This window comes from Nomascus leucogenys, chromosome 15, assembly GCF_006542625.1.
Source record: "Nomascus leucogenys isolate Asia chromosome 15, Asia_NLE_v1, whole genome shotgun sequence".
Lineage (NCBI taxonomy): Eukaryota > Metazoa > Chordata > Mammalia > Primates > Hylobatidae > Nomascus > Nomascus leucogenys.
In genome coordinates this window covers 42,013,447-42,030,051 of record NC_044395.1, presented here as the reverse complement: position 1 = coordinate 42,030,051, position 16,605 = coordinate 42,013,447, and the positions used below count along the sequence as shown (strand labels likewise).

The 16,605-nt window shown below is 43.4% G+C and overlaps 1 pseudogene; it reads left to right on the top strand.

Moving 5' to 3' along the window:
* Window positions 1-15,086: 15,086 nt before the first annotated feature.
* LOC115830480 lies at window positions 15,087-15,314 on the top strand (annotated as a pseudogene).
* Window positions 15,315-16,605: the final 1,291 nt, after the last annotated feature.

Genomic DNA, 16,605 nt, shown 5'->3' with positions numbered 1-16,605 from the left:
TTATGTCCCTGCCCTAGAGATCTGTGGAACACTAAACTTGACAGAGATTAGGCTATCTGGCAGAAAAAGTTTCTAAGCAGCAAAGCATTCAAGACACGGCTTGGCTGCTTCTAACAGCATATGCTCATATGGATTAGCAAAGAGATTATCTACAACTGGAACTTACACTTAAAAGGGAAGCAGAGCATAAAAGTTTGGAAAATTTGCAGCCTGATGATGTGGTAAAAAAGTAAAACCCATTTTCTTGGAAAGAATTAAAGTCAGCTGCAGAAATTTGCATAAGTAAAGAGGAGCCAAATGTTAATAGCAAAGACAATGGGAAAAACGCCTCAAAGGCATTTCAGAGACCTTCCCGGCATCCCCTACCATAGAGGCCCAGAGGCCTAGAAGGGAAAAATGGTTTCATATGTCAGGCCCAGGGTCCTGCTGCCCTGTGCAACCTTGGGACACTGTTCCCTGCATCCTAGCCACCCCAGCTCCAGTTATGGCTAAAAGGGCCCCAGATATGTCTCAGGCTGCTGCTTCAGAGGTTGCAAGCCTTAAGCCTTGGCAGCTTCCACATGGTACTAAGCATGCATGTGCACAGAAGGCAAGAGTTGAGGTTTGGGACCCTCTGCATAGATTTCAGAGGCTGTACAGAAATGCCTGGATGTCCAGGAAGAAGTCTGCTGCAGGGATGGAGCCCTCATGAAGAACCTCTACTAGGGCAATGCAGAGGGGAAACACAGAGTCCCCACTGGGGCACTGCCTAGTGGAGCTGTGAGAAGATTGCCACCATCCTCCAGACCCCAGAATGGGAGATCCACCAACAGCTTGCACCATGTACCTGGAAAAGCCACAGGCATTCAACATTTGCCCATGAAAGCAGCTGAGGGGGCATTGTACCCTGCATAGCCACAAGGGCAGAGATGCCCAGGGACTTGGGAGCCCACCTTTTGCATCAGTGTGGCCTGGATGTGAGACATGGAGTCAAAGGAGATTATTTGGGAGCTTTAAGATTTAATGACTGCCCTGCTGGGTTTTGAACTTGCATGGGGCCTGTAGCCCCTTTGTTTTGGCTGATTTCTCCTTTTGGGAATTGGTGTATTTACCTAATGCCTGTACCCCCATTATATCTTGCAAGTAACTAAATTATTTTTTATTTCACAGGCTCATAGGCAGCAGGGATTTGGCTTGTCTCAGATGAGACTTTGGACTGTGGACTTTTGAGTTAATGCTGAAATGAGTTAAGACTTGGGGAACTGTGGAAAAGTGATGATTGTATTTTGCAATGAGAGAAGGACATAAAATTTTGGAGGGGCCAGGGGCAGAATGATATGGTTTGCATTTTTGCCCTTGCCCAAATCTCATGTTGGATTGTACACCCACTGTTGGAGGAGGGTCCTGATGGCAGGTGACTGGATCATGGGGATGGACTTCCCCCTTACTGTTCTCATGATAGTGAGTGAGTTTTCATGAGACTTGGTTGTTTAAAAGTGTGTGGCACATCCCTCCTCTCTCTCTCTTTTCTTCTGCTCTTACCATGTAAGGGTTGCCTACTTCCTCTTAGCCTTCTGCCATGATTGAAAGTTTCCTGAGGCCTCCCCAGCCATGCTTCCTGTGCAGCCTGCAGAGCTATGTGTCAATTAAACCTCTTTTCTTTATAAATTACCCAGTCTCAGGTAGTTCTTTATAGCAGTGCAAAAATGGACTAACACACCAATTTTGATGATGGACTTTGTAAAATTGCAAAGATCATTACTGCAGTTGCCACTTCTAAGATTTGGTTACTTGTAAAATAGCAACAATTATTAAGAGCATGTTGACTTTCCCTATGCCTGACACATTTGGGAGCACTTTTCATGTACTGCTTTATTTCGCCCTCACTATAACCCTATGAGCTGGGCACTGTTGCAATCCCTCTTTCACAACTGACGCTGCTGAGATACAGAAACCTCATTTGAATATTGCTTTCCTGATACAACGCAAATGCATTTCATTATCCCCAGGTCTTCATGGCAGAAGTGGCATTTAACCTAGCCCCAGGAGAGAACACTGGATATTTTTAAATGTAAGAAATAGGCTGAGATCCTAAGCAAAGAGCTTTAAAAGATCCTCTGAACTTGAAATGAAGGTCACCAGGTCAACTGTTGAAAACTTAATAGTCCTTTCCCCTCCAATAATTTTATCAACTGGTGCCACAGGATAGATAAAATTACTGCAGCTTTCAAGTTCAAGGTAATAAAGGAGATGGGGAAGATGCCATGGTGATGGTGGGAGAAATACAGACTTTTCAATGAATAGGAAAGACTACAGAAATAGAAAAATAACATAAAGGGCTGGATGCCTGGAATCCCAGCACTTTGGGAGGCTGAGCCTGAGGTGGGAGCATTGTTTGAAGCCAAGAGTTTGAGACCAGCCTGAGAAACACAGTGAGACTCTACATCTACCAAAAAAATTAAACAATTAGCTGGGCATGATGGGACGTGCCTGTAATACTAGTTACTCAGGAGGATGCAGCAAGATGATTGTTTGAACCCAGGAGTTTGAGGCTGCAATGAGCTATGACCATGACACTGCACTCCAGCCTGGGTGACAGAGCGAGTTCCCATCTCTAAAAATAAATAACATAAAGGAAGATGGTGAGAAGACCCAGCAAGTACTTCAGAATGATGATAGTAAAATGTCAAAATGCTCATGGCTTTAAAATTTTGGGGCAGAATTAATAGAAGTTAGGAGGAGGCTCAGAATCAGACTGCCTATGTCAAAACTTCACTCTACTATTTTCTAGCTAAATTACTGAACCAGTTAGTTAGCTTGCTTTCTTTCTTTCTTTCTTTCTTTTTCTTTCTTTCTTCGTTTCTTTCTTTCTTTCTTTCTTCTTCTTTCTTCTTTTATTTATTTATTTATTTATTTATTTATTTATATTTTTGAGACGGAGTATCACTCTGTCACCAAGGCTGGAGCTGGAGTGCAGTGGCGCTATCTCTGCTCACTGCAACCTCCGCTTCCTGGGTTCAAGCATTCTCCTGCCTCAGCTTCCAGCATAGCTAGGATTACAGGCACACACCACCACACCCAGCTAATTTTTGTATTTTTAGTAGAGATGAGGTTTCACCACGTTGACCAGGCTGGTCTTGAACTCCAGACCTCAAATGATCTGCCTGCCTCCCAAAGTGCTGGTATTATAGCACTTTGATTATAGGTGTGAGCCACCATGCTCAGCCAAGTTAGTTGGCTTTCATAAGCCTGGGTTTGCACCAAAAATTGAAGTAATGATATTATCTACTCCAATGGAAGAATTCATAAAATGGTGCCTTATATATGTTAAACTCTCAATAAATGATAGTTTATTATAGTCTCCATCTCAAAAAAATCTATTCATACAGATTTGGATGAAAAATGGTCTTTACAAACCTTCCTATGTTAAATAGGTCTTGAAAAAGGAAGAAGCCAATCTTAGTGATGGATACATCAATTCTACTTCAAAATCATTTCATAAATGAGATGATATGAAAAATTTCTAGAATAATGTTGAACACATAGTAAGTGCTCCATAAATGGCAGATATTATAATATGAATTATTATTTATGATTGCACAATGGATATTTATGTATGTGTATGGCTGATTTGGGGCTACACCAGCTCTTACCCCGATTCTAAACCAAATTGCATGTCCAAAGAATGTCAGAATCTTTGTAACCCTTATTCTGTGAAAGCATGGACAGTTCATGTGGGACCCCCTGTTGGGAAGATGACCAGTGTGGTGAGGGCCAGCCCAGGCACCCCAGGGATAGGAAGGCCACAGAGCCTTTGCTGGGACAGAGTGAGGGGAAGGCAGTGGATCACATTCTCAGAAAGATGGAGTGGCAAGTGAAAAGTGGAGATTCTCTGTGACTGTGAGAGACATAGGCATGAGGTCACACACTTGACACATATCATTATCTAAAATGTGAAAGTAAAGAGATCATAGGCAATCTCAATAATATCTGTAATAAAACCAGTATCTAGGCTGGGCGTGGTGGCTCATGCCTGTAATCCTAGCACTTTGGGAGGCTGAGGCAGGAGGATAGCTAGAGGCTAGGAATTTGAGGCCAGCCTGGGCAACATAGTGAGACCCTGTCTCTACAAAATAAATAAGTAAATAATGTGTAATGTCTACCATATATATATATGTTTTTTAAAAAATCAATATTACTATTACTTTGGTGCAGGAATTGGCAAACTGTGGCCTGCAGGCCAAAATCTGGCTCTCCTCTAGCTTTTGTACAGCCCATGTGCAAAGAATGGTTTTTACACTTTGATGTGGTTGAAAAAAATCAAAGGAGGAATGATATTTTATGATGTGTGAAAATCAAATGATATTCAAATATAAGTGTCCATAAATAAAATTTCATTGGAATACAGCCACACTCATTCATTTATGTATGTGGATGGCTGATTTGGGGCTACACCAGCAGAGTTGAGTAGTTACAACAGCCCCACAAATCCTGAAACACTAACTCTATTAATCATCTGTACCTTTACAGAAGAAGTTTACCCTGATCTAGGGCACTGTGCAATTCAGTGTCTTCTCATTCATTCACTCATTTAACAAATATTTTGTCCAGGCACCAAGGAGACTGAGATCCAAAGAGGCAGGGAAGAGAAATGAAACTGAGTTATAGCATCCATAGTGCTTCAACAGAGATAAATACATGGCAAGGACAGCAGTGCCATGAGAGAGTAGCTAGCTGATGGGGAGGGTTGCAAGGGTTTAGTCAAGGTTTCAGAAATAACTGTTCACCAGGTTCTCAAACATACAACACACAATGGGCAGCAGCCAGACAGTCTGCTGTCCCAGTTTTGCAGATGAGAATACAGGAGTTCAGAAAGGCCAATGGCATCCTTAAGGTTAACTGGTAAAGCAGGGTCAGAGCAAGGTCAGAACCTACAGGCTTCCCACTCCAGGGCAGTGGTGTACTCCAGAAGCAGGCTGTGTGACAACCAGGGAAGAACCCTGTATGCAGGGGTGGGAAGCCAGCAGAGGGAAAGACAAGGTGATTTTTTCAAGGTATAGATCGGATTTGGTCACGGAGGCTGTTAACAGCAGCAAATTCATATGGGTATGAGTCTGCAGCAACCTCAATTCTTGCCTCGTTAGAAAAAAGAATTCAACTGAAGGTCGTAAGGCAGAAGGAGAGACCAAGGCAAGTTTTAGAAATGCTTTAAAAAAAAAGCTTTAGAGCAGAAATGAAAAGAAGTAAAGTACACTTGGAAGAAGGCCAAGCAGGCAACTTGAAAGATTAAGTGTGCATTCTGGCCTTTTGACTTGAGGTTTTATACGTTGGCATACTTCTGGGGTCTCCTGTTACCTCTCCCCTGATTCTTCCCTTGGGGTGGGCTCTCCACATGTACAGTGGCCTGCTAGCAGTTGGGAGAGGAGCACATGCAGGGTGTATATTGGCGTTGTATGCATGCTCGCCTGAGGCTTCTTCCCCCACCAGTCTAATGCTCCTAGAGGAAGGTCATATGCCAGTTAAACTCTGCCATTTTGCCTCTTGATGCATGTGCTTGAGCCGACTTGCTCAACTCCTGAGATCTTATCAGGAAGCTGTTGATCACCAGTTTCAGGTTTTTCTATCTATTGGGAAACTGTCTTTCCCTAGCCCCAGCTGTGACCAATTATTATTTGAGAGAGACAGTTAACAACCACCTGACCATCACCTGGTGGTCAGCTGACATTCCTGGTTTGTGTGGGGGGTTGTTGAAGGTATCCCTCTTCTCCCCTGCTCATCCCTAACTAGCTACGTACTGTAACAGATACAACCACTGGCAGTGGAAGCTCAAAGTGCATGCTGGTGCAGGACAACTGGACCTTCCAAATGACCATCTGAGAACACGAGCAATTCCTTTATGGACTGTAAGTTACTATTCTGAGTACTTTATGCTGTTTGTGTTTTAGGAGAACTGATGCCAAAACCTGCATTTTATTACGTTCTTTGGAATCATTGGGAATATCCCAAGTTTGAAGTCTGATTTGTTTCCATTGCTCTGGTTTGGGACACATCCATGGGAGCCTAGAAGAGGAGAGGATTATCCTTTTAAATTTAGCCATTTTCCAACCTTTTTTTTTTTTTAATTTGCTTTGCTTTGTTTTCTTTCAGCAAATGTGTTAAATGCCTACCATGTGTTAGGAATTTTTACATTATGTCATTTCAATAAATTATGGCTACTAGTAAATGGCAATTGTGCTGAACATATAAATGTTTTATTTTATTTTATTATCAAAACAGCCCTATGAAATACAGGTTTGTAAATCTGGAAGTGGAAGATCAGAATGAGTGAAAAAGGAAAAACGAACTGACGTTATTTCAGTGCCGGTGACAAAATTCAAAAGGCATGTCATTTTTTTTTTTATAAATAATGCAGTAGAGAATAACACTGAAATAAAAAAAACTTTTTGTTATGCAAAAAATTCTATCCAAATTTTTAATTAACATTGATGCTGTCTGAAACTCCAGTGGCTACTGATTACCCCTGGAGATGGACATTTGTTAATGTGATATTGAACCTTCCCCTCACACAGGGGAGACCCTGAGTATCTGCTGAAAATGCGCAGTTGGGGCTATAAGGACTCTCAGGGCTCCATAACCTTGAATCTATGCTCAGTTCTTCCTCCCTTCTTTCTCCCTCATCCTTGTTCTATCTCTGGTCCTCATCTGGCTTAGACTATCTCTGGGGGTCCTTCTTAGAGCTGCTGCTGGTGATCCTACAGCTGGAGAGCAGGAAGGGGATACTGAGCTTTCCTATTTTAACAACAGTAATCCACTCAGGTGGAACGAGAGCATTTGCAGGCTGTTAGTATTCTTGCTAATTAAAGTTTACAGCAGGTGAGAAATTCACCTTTAAGGAGTTACAGTTTATTTTCCCATTCAGGACCCTTGGTATCATGACCAGTAAATGAAAATCTAATAACTTTCTTTATCATGAGATGTTCTTTGTCTTTTCTTTGTTTTCCTCTAAAGCTGTAGGAGGAAATTGAATGTAAAAATTGGATGAACTGCTTCCCTGTGGGGGTATTAGTCATCTTGCTGACTAAACTTCAAATTTAATCCCTTATCATTTCTCACCCATTACAAAGGCAACTTGGCCATTGGAGAGTGTGGCCCTGACACCCGTAGATCCTGGCTCAGAGGCCCTGGGTATTGATAACAAGGGGGAGACACAGGAGGACTTTACCTCCTGCAAATACCGTAGCATAATGTATGCAGCACAGGCTGCCTGGGAACTTAGCTCTAGCTTTGTAATTTACTAGCTGTGTGACCCACAGTAAGTTACACTCTGGTCTCCATAACCTTGAATCTATGCTCAGTCCTTCCTCCCTTCTTTGTCCCTCATCCTTGTTCTCTCCATCTCTGGTCCTCATCTGGCTTTATGAGCCTCAGTTTTCTCATCTGTAAAATGAATAGCATTCATTTGGGAATGATAATAGCACCTACCTCATATAATTGTGAATATTTAATTAGTTTATATGGTGGGCTTAAAACAGTCCTGAACATAGAGCCCAATAAATGTTCACTATTATTACTTATACTTGTCACTGACTTATAAAATGGACGCATCCAAGTCAGAGCTGCCCTGAGAAAAAATATTTCAACCTAGGTAGACAGATTAACTCCCTTGGCAGCTGGATCTTCACTTTAAATAAAATGCATTTGCCTTTGTGGGGATTTATTTGCATGAAGCATTCATTCATTTTCTTCATCCAGTCACTACAAATGGCAAATGGTAAGATCCAGGAATAAGCCTATTCATTTATTTATTCATTCAATAAATACTCATTATCAGGTTTTGAGGTCCACATCGCAAGTGTATAGATATTTCACAATTACAAATCTAGGTAACAAATCATTATAAATGTTTTATGCTTCTTTGACCAATTCACTTTCAAGATGACCTGAAAAACTAGGTTTGATTATAGAATTCTTGGAACGCTCACAGTTCTGTGCGCAAATGTGACAGTGCGAGGATTGCTGGCCCTAGCCCTCCATCCATGGCCTGACAACTTTTTTCTCACCCAAGCTGAGTTCTGTACCATGTATCCTTGCACACAGGTGTGTGGATGCTCTACCTTGCATGTCCAAGCTGCACACACAGCTTCACCCACCACTCCATGGACATGCCTCAGGCCTAAAGGCACTCATTCTAATGGCATCATCCACCTTCGTGAGAATAGGCCCAGGTAAGAGGCACATAGAGACCATGGACATGGGTCCTGGGCATTTGGGGTAGATAATTTTAGAGTCCTGGGCACTTAGAAGGAGGACATAGCCTTGGGTGGACAATTCCCCTTGGGCCTATAGACTTTTTACCTCACACAGCTGGAGGAGGGCAGGAGCAGGATTCAGGCAAAGGCCTCCTTGTTTGGATCTAAGGGCATCACCACTTAGTAAGTCCCTCTGTGCTCACACACTGTCCTCAAAACTGGAGATACCATGGTGAGAAGATAGACATGGTATAGAGCTTATAAGATGGAGAAACATTCACCAACTCTTGATATAAACAATGCATTCTAATTGTGATGACACCATGAAAGAGAAATCCAACGTGGTGTGAGCTTGTGGAGAGAGACAGCTCTAATCTCATCTGGGGGTTGCACATACTTTCCTGGGAAAGCTACGTGAGCTGAGACCTGGAGGAGACAGAAGATAAAGAGGGTGTGAGAGAGCCTTCTAAGCACAGGGAGCATCACGTGCAAAGGTACTGCGGTGGAAAGGACCCAAAGAAAATTAATACTTCTGGAGTGAATAGAAAGACTGGGCTGAGCGCGGTGGCTCACGCCTGTAATCCCAGCACTTTGGGAGGCCGAGGCGGGTGGATCACGAGGTCAGGAGATTGAGACCATCTTGGCTAACACGGTGAAACCCCGTCTCCACTAAAAAAAAAAAAAACAAAAAAATTAGCCAGGCGTGGTGATAGGCACCTGTAGTCCCAGCTACTGGGGAGGCTGAGGCAGGAGAATGGCGTGAACCTGGGAGGCAGAGCTTGCAGTGAGCCGAGATCGTGCCACCGCACTCCAGCCTGGGCGACAGAGAGAGACTCTGTCTCAAAATAAAAAATAAAAAAAAAAAGAAAGACTGACAGGGTATAGAATGTGACTAGGGATGAAGGAAAGGGTAAGATACTTCAGGGTGGGATGAGGATTTTGGTTTGTAAGGACTTTGGTATTTATCTAGGAGCAATAGGAAGGCATTTAAAGATTTTAATCAGGGGTGTAATCTGATGAGATCTGAATTTTTAAAGGTTCTCTTTGCCTGCAGCTTAGAGAAGGGACTGGGGAGAAAGGGCACAGGAGTGGACATCGTGAGTCCAGTTGGGAGACTAATGCAAACACAGTGGCGGCTTAGAAAGGATGCGGACAGAGATGGATGAATAAATCCATTCATTTAGTGCAGAGCTAAATGAATGTAGAGGTCAAGTGCAGGGAAGTATCACAGATAAATTTCCAAGTGTCTGGCTTAGCACTGGGTGGCTTGTGGGGCATGTTTGGTGGGGACAAGATAGGCTGTGTTTGAGGTGATGGTGAGAAAGCCAAATGGAAACAGTGAGAGGGAGCTCGGAGAAGATGCCTGGGTTGGACTTGCCAATGAGTAGAAGGCGACTAGCACCACGGGAGGAGATGGGATCACATAAGCAACATCTCGCTGCAGGACTCTCACCTCAGGGAGAAAAGACCTTGTTTGGATCTAAGGGCATCACCACTTAGTAAGTCCCTCTGCGTGCACGCACTGTCCTCAAAACTGGAGATACCATGGTGAGAAGATAGACATGGTATAGAGCTTATAAGATGGAGAAACATTCACCAACTCTTGATATAAACAATGCATTCTAATTGTGATGACACCATGAAAGAGAAATCCAAGGTGGTGTGAGCTTGTGGAGAGAGACAGCTCTAATCTCATCTGGGGGTTGCACATACTTTCCTGGGAAAGCTACGTGAGCTGAGACCTGGAGGAGACAGAAGATAAAGAGGGTGTGAGAGAGCCTTCTAAGCACAGGGAGCATCACGTGCAAAGGTACTGCGGTGGAAAGGACCCAAAGAAAATTAATACTTCTGGAGTGAATAGAAAGACTGGGCTGGGCGCGGTGGCTCACGCCTGTAATCCCAGCACTTTGGGAGGCCGAGGCGGGTGGATCATGAGGTCAGGAGATTGAGACCATCTTGGCTAACACGGTGAAACCCCGTCTCCACTAAAAAAAAAAAAAACAAAAAAATTAGCCAGGCGTGGTGACAGGCGCCTGTAGTCCCAGCTACTGGGGAGGCTGAGGCAGGAGAATGGCGTGAACCTGGGAGGCAGAGCTTGCAGTGAGCCGAGATCGTGCCACTGCACTCCAGCCTGGGCGACAGAGAGAGACTCTGTCTCAAAATAAAAAATAAAAAAAAAAAAGAAAGACTGACAGGGTATAGAATGTGACTAGGGATGAAGGAAAGGGTAAGATACTTCAGGGTGGGATGAGGATTTTGGTTTGTAAGGACTTTGGTATTTATCTAGGAGCAATAGGAAGGCATTTAAAGATTTTAATCAGGGGTGTAATCTGATGAGATCTGAATTTTTAAAGGTTCTCTTTGCCTGCAGCTTAGAGAAGGGACTGGGGAGAAAGGGCACAGGAGTGGACATCGTGAGTCCAGTTGGAAGACTAATGCAAACACAGTGGCGGCTTAGAAAGGATGCGGACAGAGATGGATGAATAAATCCATTCATTTAGTGCAGAGCTAAATGAATGTAGAGGTCAAGTGCAGGGAAGTATCACAGATAAATTTCCAAGTGTCTGGCTTAGCACTGGGTGGCTTGTGGGGCATGTTTGGTGGGGACAAGATAGGCTGTGTTTGAGGTGATGGTGAGAAAGCCAAATGGAAACAGTGAGAGGGAGCTCGGAGAAGATGCCTGGGTTGGACTTGCCAATGAGTAGAAGGCGACTAGCACCACGGGAGGAGATGGGATCACATAAGCAACATCTCGCTGCAGGACTCTCACCTCAGGGAGAAAAGACCTTGTTTGGATCTAAGGGCATCACCACTTAGTAAGTCCCTCTGCGTGCACGCACTGTCCTCAAAACTGGAGATACCATGGTGAGAAGATAGACATGGTATAGAGCTTATAAGATGGAGAAACATTCACCAACTCTTGATATAAACAATGCATTCTAATTGTGATGACACCATGAAAGAGAAATCCAAGGTGGTGTGAGCTTGTGGAGAGAGACAGCTCTAATCTCATCTGGGGGTTGCACATGCTTTCTTGGGAAAGCTACGTGAGCTGAGACCTGGAGGAGACAGAAGATAAAGAGGGTGTGAGAGAGCCCTCTAAGCACAGGGAGCATCACGTGCAAAGTTACTGCAGTGGAAAGGACCCAAAGAAACTCCCTCAGGAGTTCCACAATTTCCTGTTGGACTCAATGACTTCCATCATCCTGGTCCAAGCTGCCATCCTCCCTGTTCCCATGTGGCAATCAGACTGATCCTTATAGAAAACATGTCAGATGAGCTTAAAACCTTCTCCTCAGCCTAAAACCCTCCAGCAGCCCCCAGTCACTCAGGAGAAAAGCCAGAAACCTCACAGAGGAGCATAAGGCCTTGCACAACTCAGCACATACACTACTTCCCCCTTTAACTCTCTGACATTATTGTCAAGTGCTCACCCTCTCATCCCTGCACTGGGGCGTTTGCACTGATGTTCCCTCTGCCTGAAATGCATTTCCCTCTCGTGTTACATGGCTCACTTCCTTAGCTCCATGTGACCTTTTCAGGTTCCTGCTAAACAGTGAGCTTCATGAGGACAAGGGTTTTTCTCTCTCCCTTCTTCATTGCTATTTTCTAGCACCTAGAAAAGTGACTAACACATACTCTGTCTTCAACAAAAATTTGTTGGATTAAAAAAATGAATGAAAGAATTAAAAAGTCAGTGTGAGACAAAGTAGCAAACTTAAGAAGCCAAATTTGCTCATTTCTGCTTAAACTTCTGACTCTGTGACAACATGCAGCTCTCTGAAAGATAGTTTGAGGACAAAACAGGAGAGAGCACATGGGCCCCATGTCTCTTGCCTGAGTCACCATAATTCCTTAAAAGGATAAATGATCCTGGCCCTTGGCTTTTCTTACACATAAGATAATGTCTGACCGGGTTAGTGATCATGCTTTCACAATCTATAACCAAAGGTACTTTAGTAATCTATGACCGGATGTACTCTTACACTCAAGCCTTGATGTAATTCTGCTGTAATATAACTTCTGAGCCAGTTTGATGTGATTTTGCATGTACTGAACCTCCACCACCTGTATCTAAACAGTGGGCTGAAGCCCTGTGTCACGGCGGTCTGACAGAACCTCTGACAGAGCAGAAGGGCTGTTCCTGGGCTGTCGGCCTCTGTCTATAATCCTCAGGAAGCCTTCTGAATAAAACTAACCTTAATTATTTAAAAGTTTTGCCAGGCGTGGTGGCTCATGCCTGTAATACCAGCACTTTGGGAGTCCAAGGCAGGCAGATCACCTTAAGTCAGGAGTTCGAGACCAGCCTGGCCAACATGGTGAAACCCTGTCTCTACTAAAACTAAAAAAATTAGCTGGGCGTGGTAGTGTGTGCTTGTAATCCCAGCTACTCAGGAGGCTGAGGCAGGAGAATCACTTGAACCCAGGAGGAGAAGGTTGTAATGAGCCGAGATGGTGCCACTGCATTCCTGGGTGCAGAGAGAGCCTGGGCGAGAGAGTGAGACTCTGTTAAAAAAAAAAAAAAAAATGCCAGGCATAGTGGCTCATGCCTGTAATCCCAGCACTTTGGGAGGCTGAGGCAGGTGGATCATGAGGTCAAGAGATCGAGATCATCCTGGCTAACACAGTGAAACCCCGTCTCTACTAAAAATACAAAAAAATTAGCCAGGCTTGGTGGCGGGCACCTGTAGTCCCAGCTACTCGGGAGGCTGAGGCAGGAGAATGGTGTGAACTCGGGAGGCAGAGCTTGCAGTGAGCTGAAATCACGCTACTGCACTCCAGCCTGGACAACAGAGTGAGACTCCGTCTCAAAAAAAAAAAAGAAAAAAAGTTTGGCTTTTTTTCTTTAGTCAATATAAGGAGGTAAGAGGATAATAAGTCGACAAAGAAACTGAAATGTATCTGCCACTTAAGAAAAACAATGTCTAGTAAAAATATTTCAAAAATTAGCAAGTGATCCACTTCATTGAAAATGAAGTAAAATGAAAAAGGAAAGGATTCATATGAGCCCTTCACCCTCCAATATTGACCAGTTGGTAAGCTACATGAAGACAGGAATTTTAGTCTGTCTGGTTTACAATGTATTTCCAATGCTTGGCACAGTGTCTGCAGCACAGTAGATGCTGAAATGTATATCCTGAACTTATAAATTGTCAAAAGACAAAATGACAACAAATTTAGTCATAGAACTAGCTGGCTTTATTTGCAATTCATGAATTGGGGCAACCTCCATTCTACAAAATAGAATGAGAGCTTCCACCAGGCAATGGCAGGGTAGGGGTTTTATAAGGTTGAAACAAGGAAACAGAACAATAGAAAAATGACTGATCCGTTAACATCAGGTTACTTTTTTGTAAGGGTTACAGCAGAGGAAACTTTCTGATTATGATGACTCAGGTAGAGTAGAATATCCTGTTTTCTGGAAAAACTGGTCTGTTTGTTGATCTATCTGCTTCTTAAAGTTTCTGTTTGATTATGTGGAATTTAGCATGGGCGACTCCATTTTGGTTTGGTTTGGTCTATTGGGGCCTACTACAGGAGCTCAGCCCAAAATAATGGTCTCCCATAATTTTTGTTTAATAATAAATTGACATGGAGATCATTCATTGGTGACCTTGGCAATGGTCATCAATGGTTAGCAGTGTTGAGTACGTAATAAAGGTAGAGGCCAACTGAAGGGTCTAGGGGTCGGTGAGGGCTAAGCTGATTAAGCCTGCCAAATGTAATCAAACTGCTTTGCTTGCTTTTAATTGCTTACTTTTAGTTAATCTTAAAACTCCCACTAGCTAACATCAGATAAGGTCTCTGACTGTGGGTCACTATAGTAATGGTTGCTTAAAGCTGCAACCGTTACTATAGGGGGGAAGCTCTGCTCCAGTTCAGGCTGGTTGAGACCACTGATCCTTCAACTGGGCCTGTGCAGGTGACCAAAGAATGACCTTTCAATGTCAGAGAGCCAAAAACTCCACCCTCAGATCACGCTAACATTGCCATTTTCTGCACATGTAATAGGATGAACCATGTAGCTCAATTATGCTTGCAGAAATCCCAACAACCTCACCTTTCCTACCTGCCAATCATCTTTTCCCACTCTTTAGACCATCCTGCTTTCTAACTCATAAGCATCTCCAAGCTCTATTTTTGGGGAGGCCCGCTGGAGATTTGTTCTTCTGCTTCCTTGCACAACAATGTTGTGAATACAATTTTTTCTCTTAGGCAGAAATCCGTCATCGCAGTGATTGGATTGCTGTGTGATGGCAGAATGAACCTGGTCACTAACAAAAGAGGTAAAGAAGTAGCTAAAGGAGGATATGAGATCAAGGAGAGTTTTCATTAAGTTTTTAAGAGGGAGAGGCAGAACCTTGCCCAAATTCTTGTTGGGAAGAGCCAGGAGAGAATGAGATATAGATTTATGAGAGAACAGATAAAATTAATATAGTGTAAGCTCCTCAAGAAGGCGGGCTGAGACCCAGACATTGCCTAGGAAGACAGCCTCTCTTCTCCAGGAACAGGACAGATTGCAGGGTTGACACAGTAGGAGGTGAGTCTGTGGAAGCAATGAGCATTTCCTATGATAGCTTCTGTTTTCTCTGTGTAGTAGGAAGGGAGTCATGGGCTTGGAGAAAGCAAGGGAGGAGGGAAGCTTGGAGGTTTGCAGGCAAAGGGGAAGACTTGAAATTTTGGACACAGGGCCACAGTCAATTGGCTAATAGAATGAGTGACATCAGACACGAAACACTGGGCCTGCCTGTGAAGTGTGATGCAGGCCATAAATTCCATTTCAGTGCATCTTAGTAGACACCATGAACAAAGCCTGCTTAGTAGACACCATGATACTAAGCCTGCTTAGTAGACACCATGAACAAAACTCACTCTCTCAAGTTGAAAAAACTTATGGACAAGTTATCACTGAAATTAAATGGTGGTAGATGTGTCCAAGGAATACTGTGGGGATTCAGTCATTTTATGAATCTTATGATAGGTGAATGTGTGAAGATGGCAATTAGTGAGCAACAGAACAATATTAGAACAGTGGAAATAGGAGGAAACAGTATCATCCCATTAAAAGCCTTGGAACAAGTCTAAATAATGGCTGTTCAGCAGAGGAATTCATGTCCCCTCTCCAAAGGGTCTGTTTTCTATGATGTAAAAATTAGATCATGTACATTTTCATATTAAACTTTTTATTAAATAAACTTCTGTAATAGTCAAAAAAATTGGACACAGAATGACAGAAGGTAGGTGGTAGTGTTAAATAGGTGGGTGTGATATTGCTATGTACTAAGGAATATACATTTTTATTTTCATCCTCCCCTAAAACCCTTGGAATCATTCCTAAAATCCTTGGACTCTCCAAAGGGATAAATGTCTCTTTGCATGTGAAAAAAATTATTCTTGGCTACAGTGTCCTATAGTGTCTGCAAGTGGGGGTGGTTGGCAGGGAAACCAACCATGTGATTAGAAGGTTGGAATTTTCAGCCCCCTGTCTCCAGGGAGTGTAAAAAAAACTGAAGGTTGAGTTGATCACCAGTGGCCAATGATTTAATTAATCGCTGCTACATAATGAAGCCTCCATAAAAACTCAGAAGGACAGGTTCTGAGAGCTTCCAGGTTGCTGAACACATGGAGGTACCTGGAGCATGGTGCCTCCTGGGAGGGCATGGAAGATCTGTAGCCTTCCCACATACTTCTTATGTACCTCTTCATCTGGCAGTTCATCTACATGCTCCATAACTTTGTTTGTTTATTTATTTATTTATTTATTTTTGAGATGGAGTCTCACTTTGTCGCCCAGGCTGTAGTGCGGTGGCGCAATCTCAGCTCACTGCAAGCTCTGCCTCCCAGGTTCATGCCATTCTCCTGCCTCAGCCCCCAGAGTAGCTGGACTACAGGTGCCCACCACCACGCCCAGCTAATTTTTTTGTATTTTTAGTAGAGACGGGGTTTCACCGTGTTAGCCAGGATGGTCTTGATCTCCTGACCTCGTGATCCACCCGCCTTGGCCTCCCAAGGTGCTGGGATTACAGGTGTGAGCCACCGTGTCTGGCCCATGTTCCATAACTTTATAACAAACTGGTAAACATAAGTATTTCTCTGAGTTCTGTGAGCCATTCTAGCAAATGGTTAAACCCAAGGAGGTGGTCGTGGGAACCCTTGATTTATGGCTAGTTACTCAGAAGTACAGGTAACAACCTTGTATTTGCAATTGGTATCTGAAGTTGGGGGCCATCTCGTGGGGCTGAGCCCTTTAGTGGTGGGGTCTGTGCTAACTCTCAGAATTAAATTGTAAGACACCCAGTTAATGTCTACAGAGGACTGGAGAATTGTTGATGTGAAAAACCCACACATCTGGTGTGAAAAGTGAAGTAATTGAGTA